The following is a 17,737-nucleotide window of genomic DNA, read 5'->3' as shown; positions in this document are numbered from 1 at the left end:
CCCCTTGCCCTTCCTGTTTCCGGGGTCATGGATTAACCTTTGACCTACCCCTCCCGTTTTCCGGGGTTGATGGATTAACCTTTGACCTAGCCCTTCCCGTTTCCGGGATTGATGGATTAACCTTTGCCCTAATGAGCGTTCGATCATTTGGTTGACAGAAAGTTTTGACAGGATGTGTAGTAGGGAGGGGGTTTTATGACCACCAGATGGTATGTGAACTTTTGACCCCGACCATGTGTTTCCGGAGTTTATGGCTATGTGTTTATGTGTGTGTGTGTGTGTGTGTGTGTGTGTGTGTGTGTTCATGACGGGGCAATTTGCTTGGTGTGACTGAGAGGAATGGTGTGTGTGTGTGTGTGTGTGTGTGTTTATGACGGGGCAATTTGCTTGGTGTGACTGAGAGGAATGTTTTCAGGGAAAGTTTTTATTATATCAGGATAATGTTCACAGAACGCCGAAATTATGAACATGAAGAGGTCTGACACGGATTTTCAGCCGGCACTGCACCATCCATATTGCCTGCTGAGGAGAATGAAACAAAATGAGTTTAAAGAAATAGCATTGATGACAAATAAAAGCTTATAAAATAAAACTTCATTATATATTTTAAAGCAAAGTTTTAAAACAACTCTGGAAATTAATGAGGAGGTATTTATGCGTCTATCTGGTTAGTCACAGACTCTTAAACCTTTCTGATCAGATGAAATGTCACAAAAATGAGTTTAAAGAAATAGCATTGTGCTTGAATAAAGCACATAAATAGTGATTAATTTAATTACACATTTAAAGTAAGTTTTAACATGTGCTGAACTTAATTAGGTATCCTTTATGCGTCTGAATATTGTTGCGGATTCTTAAGTCTTTCTGAGCAGATGAAATATCCCAAACAGTTTTAAGAAATTAAAAGCACTGTGCTCGAATAAAACACATGAATTAGTTATTAAATGAAGTAAGATGTTGAATTGACTATAAGCATTTTAATCAAATACACCCCAATATACTGTCTTAAATAAAACAGTGAATAACAGTTCATTATTTGAAACAATATGTCGAATTGACTATAAGCATTTTAATCCATACATCAGTGGTATAGGGTCTTACGCAGTTTAATAAAACATATACAATTTTGAATAATAGGGGATATTATGTGAAATAAGATGTTAAATTATCATGTATTTTAATCTAATACAACACAATATAATACATCACAATATGCTGTTTTACATAAATAAATAAAATAGTGAATAATAGCTGATATTATATGAAATAAGGTTAAATTATCAAGTATTTTAATCTAATACACCACAAAATACTGGCTTACACAGATAAATAATAGTGATGAATAATAGTTATATAATATTAGTTATATAATAGTAATGAATTATAGTTCACATTATTATGGTTATATAATATATAATAAGAGGTTAAATTATCCACAATATATGGTTTTACAAAGTTAAATAAAACATAAAATAGTGAAAATAGTTTGTACTATTTGAAATAAGATGCTAATTATCAGGTATATAATCATTTTAATATAATACGCACAATATACTTTCTTATACACCGATAAATAAAATAGTGAATAATAGTTGATATTATATGAAATAAGATTCTAAATTATTACGTATTTTATTCTAATACACCACGAAATACTGCCTTACATAGATAAATCAAACATAAAATAGCGAATAGTTGATATTATATTAAATAAGTTGTTAAATTACCAAGTATGCATATTTTAATCTAATACAGGTTCCTAGGTTCCAATATTCTATTGCATCTTCACTTCACTGACCACTATGTTGTCTGTTGTCTGCAATATACTGACTTACATAGATAAATAAAACATATAAATTTGTGAAACATATTATTTTAAACAAACTGTTAAATTACCAAGTATACAAACTTGAATCTAATACACACGAAATACGACCTTACACAGATAAATAAAACATATAATATATAGTGAATAAGAGTTCATATTATTTGAAATAAGATATTAAATTATAAAGTATAAGCATTTTAATCGAATGCACAACAATATACTGCCTTACACAGATAAATAAACATATAAAACAGTGTTTATACGAAATAAGATGACATTTTATTAAGTATTTAAAACTAGTTTTAAACGTATGTTGAAGTGTACCTACCATTGGTGAAATTAGGAGGTCTTTTTGGCTCTGGTTAAAATCACAGATCCTTGAATTTCTGAGGTGTTTGCTCTCCGTTTGCTAAATTGAAAATGAAGACCGCTTTCATCATGTCCGGGGCAATGGTCCGCCCCTTCCTCTCTGTGTAGCTGCTATCTTATGCTAGGTAATAGCATTAGGAGTTTGTTTCAGAAAACATCAAGCAATTAAAAGATAGTGCGGCCACCTGGTGTTTTACAATCAAAGACCACAACTGTCTCCAACCATAAAATCTTCTGATCTGTAGCATTCCTGTCTGGCGGGGAGACCCCAAAATGGGGCCATTTTGACACTTCACAGGCTGTAAGATCAATATAATTAGATGTTTATACCGGCGTCTTCAGGAAAAAGTCAAAACAAAATGGTCACAAAGTTACATATTATATAGCCTACTCTTATCCATTGATTGTGATGATAAGATAAATTGTCCTTATTTCTTGGGGAGTTGTCCCCATCCTGTTTTACTTGACACCTCACCCCTGAAGAGCAGGTTTATTTTTCTAACATTTAAACAACACCCTCTGACTTTATGAATAGACATAAATGACATCTTAATGATTTTTTTATAATTTTGTGCATTTATTTAAAGTATGCATGCGGGCCTACCATTCTGACACTAGTGATACCTTACTTCTTTGATAATATTAAAGGTTTTATGAAATATTATTTCTAATTTTTTCAGCACATGTAGTCAGAGTCACAGAAAATAATATTAGTGCAACAAATAAGGAGATTATGTTTTATTTATTTTGATCAGGTTTGTTAAAAGTATGCCTGAATGATGTTAGTTAATCTGCACTGATGATGCATTCCTTTGAATCTTAACTTTGAGTGCATCATAATTAAATGGATGTAAAATTATTATCATGTCACATGTGACATTAACATGACAGAAAATACAGTAACACCAATGACATAACGAATCACCAATGCCACACATAAGACCATAATTAGATGAGACTAAATTGTTACATTTGGTATACAATCTAAATGAATAGCTTTGAATAAAGTTTATCTTTAAATGGTGATTTTACTTAACAGTATCTGCTCAAAAACTTTACAATTTTAATGCAAAACTGTGCTTTGTCGTCTTAGATCAAATTTATACAAAGATATGTAAGCAGTATTTTGTCCATCGACACACAACAGCAAGCAGTATTCCTGTTACCGTAACTGTTTAGCCTTTTCCACTATCAAAACATTTCAAATGGCTGCATCCGACAATATACGGCTTATTACGGTAATTTCAGGCTTTCCGCCAGCAAATGACGCCAGCTTTCTGGCAGAGCGGGGTCGCGGAAGGATTTGAATGTTGAACAGAGAGATACGGAGCGCAACAGGACAGGGTGTTTTGGACAGCGTAAATAATAAAAGAAAGAACGAACAAAAACGTAGCGATTCGAGTGGTAGACAACAGGTGAGGTGTTTGGGATGATTTTTGATGAAACTTGGGAGGTGGATGGCCGAATACTCTTTCAAGTATCTTAGCATGCGGTGTATGTAAAGTTATGTATACGTGGGCTATTTGTATATGAGGGCGCTGCGTATGAAAAAAGTATCCTAAATGAAAACTATGCAACTCCATGTCACACACAAAAATACTTGTATATGTGCATTATAGTTAATTTTCAACTTAAACATGTTAGTTTTATTTATTACGATTTTTTCTCAATAAAATCAATAATTTATTCAAGTGTCTATCATTTGTCTATTTAAATTAAAAAAATTATACATTTACAAACACACCACACACTAATGGTCAATAACAGTAATTTATTGAAAGTCATCTTTTTCTGAAAAGATAATTCCTAGCACTTGAAGATAGCACAATGGTTTATAATTTACAGCCAAAACAAAATATGTGAAAATCACCCTATTTTAGTTCTTCATGTTCTAAAGGGTTAATTTGTAACTTTTAGAAAATAGCAGCACATTTTCAGAGACGGGATGTGTCTCTGTGGTCCATGAGACATCATAGGTAAAGTTTGTCTGGAGTTAATATTTAATTGTACACGTCTTAAGAACTTCAGGGTCAATGGGGCTCCTGAGAATAATGTCCCTTAAAACCAAAGAGTAAGCTAAAAGACACTAGTTTTCCAATGTTACCTATACCAAAATCAAATACTGTATAGAATTTGTATTATGCTTTTTCATAGGATAATCTTGCTTTACATTTATAATAAAAATGTAAAAGCATTTCTTTATATTTGCAGTGTTCTGACACAATGTCATTCATTGATACTTTTTGCTTTTATAAAATTTACATTTCTTATGTCTACAAAGGTTCAAAGTAAAAATATGATAAATATGAATCTATGTGAGGTCTCAACCACAAACGCAAAACATTGTGTTGGGTAATCCAGACATAGCTTTACTAAAAGAAAATATTATGGAAGTCATTTTCAAAACTGTAATTACGCCATATTTATTAATATAATGGCTTCATGTTCATTTATAGTTTTTATTTGTTTGTTATTAACTAATACCTTTTTGTTTTTAACCAACACTTATACATCCAGCACGCAATTAAAGAGATGTATGAGCTAAGGATGTTCTCTGACCCAAATAAACAGGAGTGTTCACAATCTACAGTACAATATACAGTTAGATATTCTCCCACTATAAACTACTGTATGTGTGTAAATAGTTGTGCTTGAAGCTTTGGTGGTATTTTTTACACATGCAAAGTACCACACATTTGTAAAGCCTATAGGACTAACTTTAAAACATAATCTTTATAGAGGAATCACATGTGTCCAAAACACACATGTGAGATTCATAAGACCAAATCACTATGAAAAGAGGGCTGGAAAAGCACCGGTTATAATAAATGCACAAAAGTGTTTTTGTTTTATTAGGTGAAGACTTTTCTTTGAGAGCGGTCAACACTCAGGGGTTATAGAAATAAATGACAATTAAGAATTTAAGCGATAGTCTTTCTGTTTGAGAATCTTTGACTAAATTGATACTTTGTTTAGTGCAACCTTCCATCTATCTATGTTGTGGAATCACACAAAGTATTAACACGAAAAGTAAGCGCATGCTGTTTTAAACTATACGGCACATCTGACTATTGCACTGAGAGATGTTATGTCCAGTGCAGTTAGGACTAATGCATGTTCATTTAAGTTTGAGACTGTTAAAGTTCCACACTCTGGTAAAAACTGCAGATACAATGGCTCAAAAGTAAATTCTAGAGGTCCACTTGCTAAAAAGTAAATACCACATGAACCATTTAAATGAATACAGAAAAGCCACTTACAGTCCTTCTATATGAGTTTGTTTAAGACTAAGCAAATCATATTTATTTTAAATCATCGTCTTTCCGGCATGTCTTGATACTTTTTCTTTTATAAAATGTACTTTCTCTTATTTCTACAAAGGCTCAATCTCAATTCATGTCCTAGCAAACATAACGTAAAAAATATAATACATATGTCTGACTTACAGTGTTTTTAAGAAATAGGTGACGCAATACTCCAAACAGTGCAACACACAAGCATGGTCAATTGGTGAAAACGCCACATATGTAAGGTAGTTTTCCAAATATCCCCTAAAAGCAAATACTGTATGTTTGTATTACACTTTTTAAAGGCTAATCTAGCTTTAAAGTTAGAATAAAAAGTTATATCCAAACATATATTCATACCTGTTGTGTTTTGATACAATGCTCTAACAATACTTTTTTTGTTTTATAAATACAATTTTCTTATTTCTACAAATAGCAGTCTGTTAAATTTGAGTTAATACACAATTAAGCATGTGAATAATGCTGCAAATACGTCTGACACGTTAAAATACAGATCTAAAATACACCATCTAAAATACAGATAATTTTTCTTTTGACAAATCTACAATTCAAATGATCACACCCGTGGTGTTTAACGTCCAAGAGTTGAAGAAGCAGTTCTTTATGCAAAAAAAAAATAAAAACCATCAATAATACAAATAGTTTAAGTTGACATAAACAAAACACCCCAGATCCTTACATAAATTATAGTAAACATTTACAAAATGTAAATAGATTCTGACAGGTTTGTCAGAGTACCTGTACCACATTATTGTAATGCAAACACATTTGAGGGGTAACGTTACCAGTCCTTGTAAAGGTTATGGATCAAATGTAAGCATAATCTTTATGCAACAATCACGTTTCACGTGTTGTTTCACTGCATCCTAGCTATCTAAATGCATGCATCTATTGCGAACAATTCACCCAGGGCATATGTTTTGACCTTGTAATGTTTAATCAAATTTTGTTGGACAATATATGGCGGATTAACAGGTTCTACGTAACTGGGTAATGTTGCATTTAATTAACATTGTTTATTTCGGTAAACTTAAGTTTATTACATAAGATACATTCAATGCCATTTAGTTGAATCAGGTTAACATTCTTAATTTTGTCCAAAACAGTTCAATTATCCTAAAATTAATTTCAAACAAAATTAAAATAAATAATCCAATTGTTTAGTTTATTTAGCGATTATGTTCAACAGCCTTTACTAATATATCTAATAAGATAACCTTTTACAAATTATTTACTTATTGTTAGGCATTTGCTATGGTTTTGTCACAGACAATGCTTGCCCAAAGTAGCTGTTTTATAATTATTGAAATCACTTTAATTATTGTTAGCACGTCTTCTTTCCAAACACATGGTCTACACTTTACCACGATGGTAAAACACTAACATATCAGAAACTCTTTTAAATATAAACATAAAAGGGCATTAACAAGTCGCCAATTTTTTATCTTCAAAATGTACACCCCTATCCAGCATGATGGGAAGGGGAAATCCTGTACCTAGTTTTCTATATTACTATTTTAACACAACTAAACTAATTTATGTAATCACAACACCTACGGATTAAGAAAAATGGTTGACTCCATTTAGCATATACGTAAGTAAACTGAACAAGCATCAAATGTTATTTTATGGTCTACTTAACTGAAGCATGTTCTTTCAACATGACAATATTGAGTTAAACGCAACTGTTTCAAGTCAGTTTAACGTAATGCAATGTGTTTAATGAGAAAGCTAATACATCGGTGTTAAATTAAAATTATTTTTAAATAAACTGAACCGTATCGTAAATAATTTTCGACTGAATTCTCTCGGGTGACATGCAGGACTAGTTGTTTATGCAAGACATAGTTATTTATGGCTTCTTGAAGACAACCCCCGTACACAACAGGGGGGCGAAGGCGGACCCCAATCGCAGGCCTAAAAAACTCTACGCTCAGCCTCAGTTATCGCACGTAAACCGGTTTCTCCTAACTGTTGTGTGAGGTTGGTAATGCTGCTAACGGTTTCGACGCTACAGACGATTACTTCAATTGGCTTCAAAATCGGAAAAACGCTGACTGTTGGGACTACTGCTACATCTCATTGATCAGAAGTTGAAGGATCATTTTGTTGTTACATGGCCTGCTAAAGCTTGCTTTGACATTACTGTTTGTTTGAACCTGCCGAAAACTAGTCTTCTACGACTCATCATAGCATTCGTCCTAAACAGGCGTGGATTAAAATCGTATCCTCAGGCTATTCAAGGAACAGTCGGGTCTATTCTGCATGAACTAAGAGACGAACCATTCATCGGTACTAAACTACAAGAAATCAGAGACAAGCTTCTGGACAAACCCTGTAAGGAAATCGTCTGTGACGTCGTCGACATCTGGCGAGGATTCTCAATCGTCAATGGCCAGTGATCAAACCTCCTCCAACATGGGTGTTGCGGGCAGTATAACGCACTTTATCACATCCATGTTTAAAGATCATTACAAAGATCAGATCATTGGTCTTATGAACAAGATTATTGAGGACGCACCCGATTCCCCGTTTGAAATTCCACGTGATGATGACGACACTACACGCGAGGCCAATCTCAAGAAAATGATGAAAAATGTAAGAAGTCTGGGTCATAAGAATACATGGTACTCTATGACCTCCGCATGTCTTCACGATGACGAGCCAGTATGCGATATGATAAAACAGGTTCTCGATTGGATGTACGGTTCACCGCCTGCCATTGGTGTCACCGATACGTTGTGCATGTTCACGTTTGTAGTCGATGTATGTATCGATTTGGTCAAAAAGTCAAATCGATTAGACACTGACGATGAGGAGGAGATGGTCGAACGTTGTCAATTGATTAACAACGTCGACCAAATTATTGAACTGTTTACCGATTATGTCCTAGACAGAAACATGTTTGTGTTCCGTGACTTTTTATTCTGGTTAGACTATCAATGATGTTATTGTTACCCCATTATTTATTTTATTAATTATTTTATTATATTACTTAGAACATGTAGTCATTATCTATCCTGTTTTTACTGATAGTAATATTAGATGTGTCATTTTTAAATAAAAGGTTGAACCACTATGCATGTGTGTGTGTGTTATTTCTTTTACAGAGGTCGAAACGATAACATGTCGGAGCTTATGAAAAAGCTTATTATACACCGTCTAACCCTGGGGTCTTTAGGCGATAAAAAAGACGCAGTCTTAAAGGATAATGGAGGTCGGCTAAGTGGTTTCGGACTGGTTGTCTTCAAGAAGCCATAAATAACTATGTCTTGCATAAACAACTAGTCCTGCATGTCACCCGAGAGAATTCAGTCGAAAATTATTTACGATACGGTTCAGTTTATTTAAAAATAATTTTAATTTAACACCGATGTATTAGCTTTCTCATTAAACACATTGCATTACGTTAAACTGACTTGAAACAGTTGCGTTTAACTCAATATTGTCATGTTGAAAGAACATGCTTCAGTTAAGTAGACCATAAAATAACATTTGATGCTTGTTCAGTTTACTTACGTATATGCTAAATGGAGTCAACCATTTTTCTTAATCCATAGGTGTTGTGATTACATAAATTAGTTTAGTTGTGTTAAAATAGTAATATAGAAAACTAGGTACAGGATTTCCCCTTCCCATCATGCTGGATAGGGGTGTACATTTTGAAGATAAAAAATTGGCGACTTGTTAATGCCCTTTTATGTTTATATTTAAAAGAGTTTCTGATATGTTAGTGTTTTACCATCGTGGTAAAGTGTAGACCATGTGTTTGGAAAGAAGACGTGCTAACAATAATTAAAGTGATTTCAATAATTATAAAACAGCTACTTTGGGCAAGCATTGTCTGTGACAAAACCATAGCAAATGCCTAACAATAAGTAAATAATTTGTAAAAGGTTATCTTATTAGATATATTAGTAAAGGCTGTTGAACATAATCGCTAAATAAACTAAACAATTGGATTATTTATTTTAATTTTGTTTGAAATTAATTTTAGGATAATTGAACTGTTTTGGACAAAATTAAGAATGTTAACCTGATTCAACTAAATGGCATTGAATGTATCTTATGTAATAAACTTAAGTTTACCGAAATAAACAATGTTAATTAAATGCAACATTACCCAGTTACGTAGAACCTGTTAATCCGCCATATATTGTCCAACAAAATTTGATTAAACATTACAAGGTCAAAACATATGCCCTGGGTGAATTGTTCGCAATAGATGCATGCATTTAGATAGCTAGGATGCAGTGAAACAACACGTGAAACGTGATTGTTGCATAAAGATTATGCTTACATTTGATCCATAACCTTTACAAGGACTGGTAACGTTACCCCTCAAATGTGTTTGCATTACAATAATGTGGTACAGGTACTCTGACAAACCTGTCAGAATCTATTTACATTTTGTAAATGTTTACTATAATTTATGTAAGGATCTGGGGTGTTTTGTTTATGTCAACTTAAACTATTTGTATTATTGATGGTTTTTATTTTTTTTTTGCATAAAGAACTGCTTCTTCAACTCTTGGACGTTAAACACCACGGGTGTGATCATTTGAATTGTAGATTTGTCAAAAGAAAAATTATCTGTATTTTAGATGGTGTATTTTAGATCTGTATTTTAACGTGTCAGACGTATTTGCAGCATTATTCACATGCTTAATTGTGTATTAACTCAAATTTAACAGACTGCTATTTGTAGAAATAAGAAAATTGTATTTATAAAACAAAAAAAGTATTGTTAGAGCATTGTATCAAAACACAACAGGTATGAATATATGTTTGGATATAACTTTTTATTCTAACTTTAAAGCTAGATTAGCCTTTAAAAAGTGTAATACAAACATACAGTATTTGCTTTTAGGGGATATTTGGAAAACTACCTTACATATGTGGCGTTTTCACCAATTGACCATGCTTGTGTGTTGCACTGTTTGGAGTATTGCGTCACCTATTTCTTAAAAACACTGTAAGTCAGACATATGTATTATATTTTTTACGTTATGTTTGCTAGGACATGAATTGAGATTGAGCCTTTGTAGAAATAAGAGAAAGTACATTTTATAAAAGAAAAAGTATCAAGACATGCCGGAAAGACGATGATTTAAAATAAATATGATTTGCTTAGTCTTAAACAAACTCATATAGAAGGACTGTAAGTGGCTTTTCTGTATTCATTTAAATGGTTCATGTGGTATTTACTTTTTAGCAAGTGGACCTCTAGAATTTACTTTTGAGCCATTGTATCTGCAGTTTTTACCAGAGTGTGGAACTTTAACAGTCTCAAACTTAAATGAACATGCATTAGTCCTAACTGCACTGGACATAACATCTCTCAGTGCAATAGTCAGATGTGCCGTATAGTTTAAAACAGCATGCGCTTACTTTTCGTGTTAATACTTTGTGTGATTCCACAACATAGATAGATGGAAGGTTGCACTAAACAAAGTATCAATTTAGTCAAAGATTCTCAAACAGAAAGACTATCGCTTAAATTCTTAATTGTCATTTATTTCTATAACCCCTGAGTGTTGACCGCTCTCAAAGAAAAGTCTTCACCTAATAAAACAAAAACACTTTTGTGCATTTATTATAACCGGTGCTTTTCCAGCCCTCTTTTCATAGTGATTTGGTCTTATGAATCTCACATGTGTGTTTTGGACACATGTGATTCCTCTATAAAGATTATGTTTTAAAGTTAGTCCTATAGGCTTTACAAATGTGTGGTACTTTGCATGTGTAAAAAATACCACCAAAGCTTCAAGCACAACTATTTACACACATACAGTAGTTTATAGTGGGAGAATATCTAACTGTATATTGTACTGTAGATTGTGAACACTCCTGTTTATTTGGGTCAGAGAACATCCTTAGCTCATACATCTCTTTAATTGCGTGCTGGATGTATAAGTGTTGGTTAAAAACAAAAAGGTATTAGTTAATAACAAACAAATAAAAACTATAAATGAACATGAAGCCATTATATTAATAAATATGGCGTAATTACAGTTTTGAAAATGACTTCCATAATATTTTCTTTTAGTAAAGCTATGTCTGGATTACCCAACACAATGTTTTGCGTTTGTGGTTGAGACCTCACATAGATTCATATTTATCATATTTTTACTTTGAACCTTTGTAGACATAAGAAATGTAAATTTTATAAAAGCAAAAAGTATCAATGAATGACATTGTGTCAGAACACTGCAAATATAAAGAAATGCTTTTACATTTTTATTATAAATGTAAAGCAAGATTATCCTATGAAAAAGCATAATACAAATTCTATACAGTATTTGATTTTGGTATAGGTAACATTGGAAAACTAGTGTCTTTTAGCTTACTCTTTGGTTTTAAGGGACATTATTCTCAGGAGCCCCATTGACCCTGAAGTTCTTAAGACGTGTACAATTAAATATTAACTCCAGACAAACTTTACCTATGATGTCTCATGGACCACAGAGACACATCCCGTCTCTGAAAATGTGCTGCTATTTTCTAAAAGTTACAAATTAACCCTTTAGAACATGAAGAACTAAAATAGGGTGATTTTCACATATTTTGTTTTGGCTGTAAATTATAAACCATTGTGCTATCTTCAAGTGCTAGGAATTATCTTTTCAGAAAAAGATGACTTTCAATAAATTACTGTTATTGACCATTAGTGTGTGGTGTGTTTGTAAATGTATAATTTTTTTAATTTAAATAGACAAATGATAGACACTTGAATAAATTATTGATTTTATTGAGAAAAAATCGTAATAAATAAAACTAACATGTTTAAGTTGAAAATTAACTATAATGCACATATACAAGTATTTTTGTGTGTGACATGGAGTTGCATAGTTTTCATTTAGGATACTTTTTTCATACGCAGCGCCCTCATATACAAATAGCCCACGTATACATAACTTTACATACACCGCATGCTAAGATACTTGAAAGAGTATTCGGCCATCCACCTCCCAAGTTTCATCAAAAATCATCCCAAACACCTCACCTGTTGTCTACCACTCGAATCGCTACGTTTTTGTTCGTTCTTTCTTTTATTATTTACGCTGTCCAAAACACCCTGTCCTGTTGCGCTCCGTATCTCTCTGTTCAACATTCAAATCCTTCCGCGACCCCGCTCTGCCAGAAAGCTGGCGTCATTTGCTGGCGGAAAGCCTGAAATTACCGTAATAAGCCGTATATTGTCGGATGCAGCCATTTGAAATGTTTTGATAGTGGAAAAGGCTAAACAGTTACGGTAACAGGAATACTGCTTGCTGTTGTGTGTCGATGGACAAAATACTGCTTACATATCTTTGTATAAATTTGATCTAAGACGACAAAGCACAGTTTTGCATTAAAATTGTAAAGTTTTTGAGCAGATACTGTTAAGTAAAATCACCATTTAAAGATAAACTTTATTCAAAGCTATTCATTTAGATTGTATACCAAATGTAACAATTTAGTCTCATCTAATTATGGTCTTATGTGTGGCATTGGTGATTCGTTATGTCATTGGTGTTACTGTATTTTCTGTCATGTTAATGTCACATGTGACATGATAATAATTTTACATCCATTTAATTCTGATGCACTCAAAGTTAAGATTCAAAGGAATGCATCATCAGTGCAGATTAACTAACATCATTCAGGCATACTTTTAACAAACCTGATCAAAATAAATAAAACATAATCTCCTTATTTGTTGCACTAATATTATTTTCTGTGACTCTGACTACATGTGCTGAAAAAATTAGAAATAATATTTCATAAAACCTTTAATATTATCAAAGAAGTAAGGTATCACTAGTGTCAGAATGGTAGGCCCGCATGCATACTTTAAATAAATGCACAAAATTATAAAAAAATCATTAAGATGTCATTTATGTCTATTCATAAAGTCAGAGGGTGTTGTTTAAATGTTAGAAAAATAAACCTGCTCTTCAGGGGTGAGGTGTCAAGTAAAACAGGATGGGGACAACTCCCCAAGAAATAAGGACAATTTATCTTATCATCACAATCAATGGATAAGAGTAGGCTATATAATATGTAACTTTGTGACCATTTTGTTTTGACTTTTTCCTGAAGACGCCGGTATAAACATCTAATTATATTGATCTTACAGCCTGTGAAGTGTCAAAATGGCCCCATTTTGGGGTCTCCCCGCCAGACAGGAATGCTACAGATCAGAAGATTTTATGGTTGGAGACAGTTGTGGTCTTTGATTGTAAAGGTGGCCGCACTATCTTTTAATTGCTTGATGTTTTCTGAAACAAACTCCTAAGGCTATTACCTAGCATAAGATAGCAGCTACACAGAGAGGAAGGGGCGGACCATTGCCCCGGACATGATGAAAGCGGTCTTCATTTTCAATTTAGCAAACGGAGAGCAAACACCTCAGAAATTCAAGGATCTGTGATTTTAACCAGAGCCAAAAAGACCTCCTAATTTCACCAATGGTAGGTACACTTCAACATACGTTTAAAACTAGTTTTAAATACTTAATAAAATGTCATCTTATTTCGTATAAACACTGTTTTATATGTTTATTTATCTGTGTAAGGCAGTATATTGTTGTGCATTCGATTAAAATGCTTATACTTTATAATTTAATATCTTATTTCAAATAATATGAACTCTTATTCACTATATATTATATGTTTTATTTATCTGTGTAAGGTCGTATTTCGTGTGTATTAGATTCAAGTTTGTATACTTGGTAATTTAACAGTTTGTTTAAAATAATATGTTTCACAAATTTATATGTTTTATTTATCTATGTAAGTCAGTATATTGCAGACAACAGACAACATAGTGGTCAGTGAAGTGAAGATGCAATAGAATATTGGAACCTAGGAACCTGTATTAGATTAAAATGTGCATACTTGGTAATTTAACAACTTATTTAATATAATATCAACTATTCGCTATTTTATGTTTGATTTATCTATGTAAGGCAGTATTTCGTGGTGTATTAGAATAAAATACGTAATAATTTAGAATCTTATTTCATATAATATCAACTATTATTCACTATTTTATTTATCGGTGTATAAGAAAGTATATTGTGCGTATTATATTAAAATGATTATATACCTGATAATTAGCATCTTATTTCAAATAGTACAAACTATTTTCACTATTTTATGTTTTATTTAACTTTGTAAAACCATATATTGTGGATAATTTAACCTCTTATTATATATTATATAACCATAATAATGTGAACTATAATTCATTACTATTATATAACTAATATTATATAACTATTATTCATCACTATTATTTATCTGTGTAAGCCAGTATTTTGTGGTGTATTAGATTAAAATACTTGATAATTTAACCTTATTTCATATAATATCAGCTATTATTCACTATTTTATTTATTTATGTAAAACAGCATATTGTGATGTATTATATTGTGTTGTATTAGATTAAAATACATGATAATTTAACATCTTATTTCACATAATATCCCCTATTATTCAAAATTGTATATGTTTTATTAAACTGCGTAAGACCCTATACCACTGATGTATGGATTAAAATGCTTATAGTCAATTCGACATATTGTTTCAAATAATGAACTGTTATTCACTGTTTTATTTAAGACAGTATATTGGGGTGTATTTGATTAAAATGCTTATAGTCAATTCAACATCTTACTTCATTTAATAACTAATTCATGTGTTTTATTCGAGCACAGTGCTTTTAATTTCTTAAAACTGTTTGGGATATTTCATCTGCTCAGAAAGACTTAAGAATCCGCAACAATATTCAGACGCATAAAGGATACCTAATTAAGTTCAGCACATGTTAAAACTTACTTTAAATGTGTAATTAAATTAATCACTATTTATGTGCTTTATTCAAGCACAATGCTATTTCTTTAAACTCATTTTTGTGACATTTCATCTGATCAGAAAGGTTTAAGAGTCTGTGACTAACCAGATAGACGCATAAATACCTCCTCATTAATTTCCAGAGTTGTTTTAAAACTTTGCTTTAAAATATATAATGAAGTTTTATTTTATAAGCTTTTATTTGTCATCAATGCTATTTCTTTAAACTCATTTTGTTTCATTCTCCTCAGCAGGCAATATGGATGGTGCAGTGCCGGCTGAAAATCCGTGTCAGACCTCTTCATGTTCATAATTTCGGCGTTCTGTGAACATTATCCTGATATAATAAAAACTTTCCCTGAAAACATTCCTCTCAGTCACACCAAGCAAATTGCCCCGTCATAAACACACACACACACACACACACACACCATTCCTCTCAGTCACACCAAGCAAATTGCCCCGTCATGAACACACACACACACACACACACACACACACACACACACACATAAACACATAGCCATAAACTCCGGAAACACATGGTCGGGGTCAAAAGTTCACATACCATCTGGTGGTCATAAAACCCCCTCCCTACTACACATCCTGTCAAAACTTTCTGTCAACCAAATGATCGAACGCTCATTAGGGCAAAGGTTAATCCATCAATCCCGGAAACGGGAAGGGCTAGGTCAAAGGTTAATCCATCAACCCCGGAAAACGGGAGGGGTAGGTCAAAGGTTAATCCATGACCCCGGAAACAGGAAGGGCAAGGGGAGGGGCAAGGTCAAAGGTCACCATCAATCATTTTGACACAAGCTATAGGGTAATAACTACTTATAGGGTTGCAGAGCCAGTGGTTGTTCTGAAGGCAAACATCAGTGCCTTGAATTTGATGTGAGGGGCAACTGTCAACCAGTGCAAATTTAAGAGGTGTGACATGCGCTCTTTTTGGCTTGTTTAAGACTACTCTTGCTGCAGAATTCTGAATTCAGTTGCAGAGGTTTGACAGAGCATGCTGGAAGGCCTGCCAAGAGAGCATTACAATATTTAAGTCTGGATAAAACAAGAGCTTGGACAAGGAGTTGTGTAGCATGCTCTGATAGGAAGGGCCTGATCCTCCTAATGTTGGATATGGCAAATCAAAGGACCGGGCAGTTCTAGCAATGTGGTCAGTGAAGTTCAACTGATCATCAATCCCAACTCCAAGGTTCCTGGTTGTCCTGAATGGAGTTATGGTTGACAAGCCTAGCTGAATGGAGAAGTTGTGATGAAGTGTTGGGTTGTTTGAGACCCAAAAGCAGCTCTGTCTTCCAAGGGCAAAGAGCCATTTCTGTTGAGGGCTCCAAACTCTGGAACCTGCTGCCAAATGAGTATAAGGCAATACTTGAAATAAAGTCCTTTACATTGAAGGTAAAGCAGTGGTTTTAAATAAACCAGAACTGTACGCATATTTAAATGTAATAATTTTAGTATTTAAAATGTAATGTAATGTAAAAGTAAAAGTTTTTATTTATTTATTTTCTTTACTAAAGTGTAATGTAAGAGTGTAGTGTAACGTAAAAGTGTAATGTGATGTAAAAGTTTTATGCTTGAGTTGAAAACTCCATTCTAATATGTATAATTTAGGTAGGTATTTGATTGTCTATAAGTGACACATTGTGGTAGCTTTATTCTATGAGTAGTAGTTTTATTTTTTGTTTTGTTTTTGTTTTGTTTAGAAAAGCCTTTCTAGGGATCTGAGATGCAAATTAGCTTTGGCTATACTCTCTATGTGCAATACATATTTTCCAGTTTTGACAGGGATCATGTTTTTTTTGTACTGTCCCTATACAAACAAACTTATAAAAAAATAAATAAATCAAAGGTTTAGTTGAAGGTGATGGTTCATCATCCAGCAAGAAATATCTGTCAGGCAGGCAGATGTGAGCAGTAGGGCTGTCACTTTTGAGAAAAATCAAATTTGAACGGATATCAAATATCAAGCAATGTATTCGAATATCTACGAGCCCCGCCCCCCACAAAAAAAAAAACACCGTAACGGAGATCACACATTTATTAACAGTCTGACAGTCATAAACAGGACTCAGGCCTGTCTGAAAAATAATGTTTGACTTAAATGTTTTAAACAGCAGGTTATCAATATCTATATGATCAATAATCTATATGAAATGCCACTATGCATAGCCAATCACAAAATTAGGCTACATGGAAAAAAACAGAAGCGGAACAGCACGGCAGAAACAATAACGTGACAACTTAAACAGCAGCAGGAGTAGGGCCTATAGCCTAGCCTAATTCATTTCTTAATATTGTTTGCTAGAAACACCGATTTATCAACTTGATCTGGATCAAGTGCGGCTCTTTTTTTTGACGATCTTCCCCGCGGTGGA

This window comes from Rhinichthys klamathensis, unplaced genomic scaffold (assembly GCF_029890125.1).
Source record: "Rhinichthys klamathensis goyatoka isolate OS25496 unplaced genomic scaffold, OSU_Roscu_1.1 h1tg000395l_1, whole genome shotgun sequence".
NCBI lineage: Eukaryota > Metazoa > Chordata > Actinopteri > Cypriniformes > Leuciscidae > Rhinichthys > Rhinichthys klamathensis.
The sequence above is the reverse complement of the archived record's forward strand: the minus strand, read 5'-3'. Positions refer to the sequence as shown.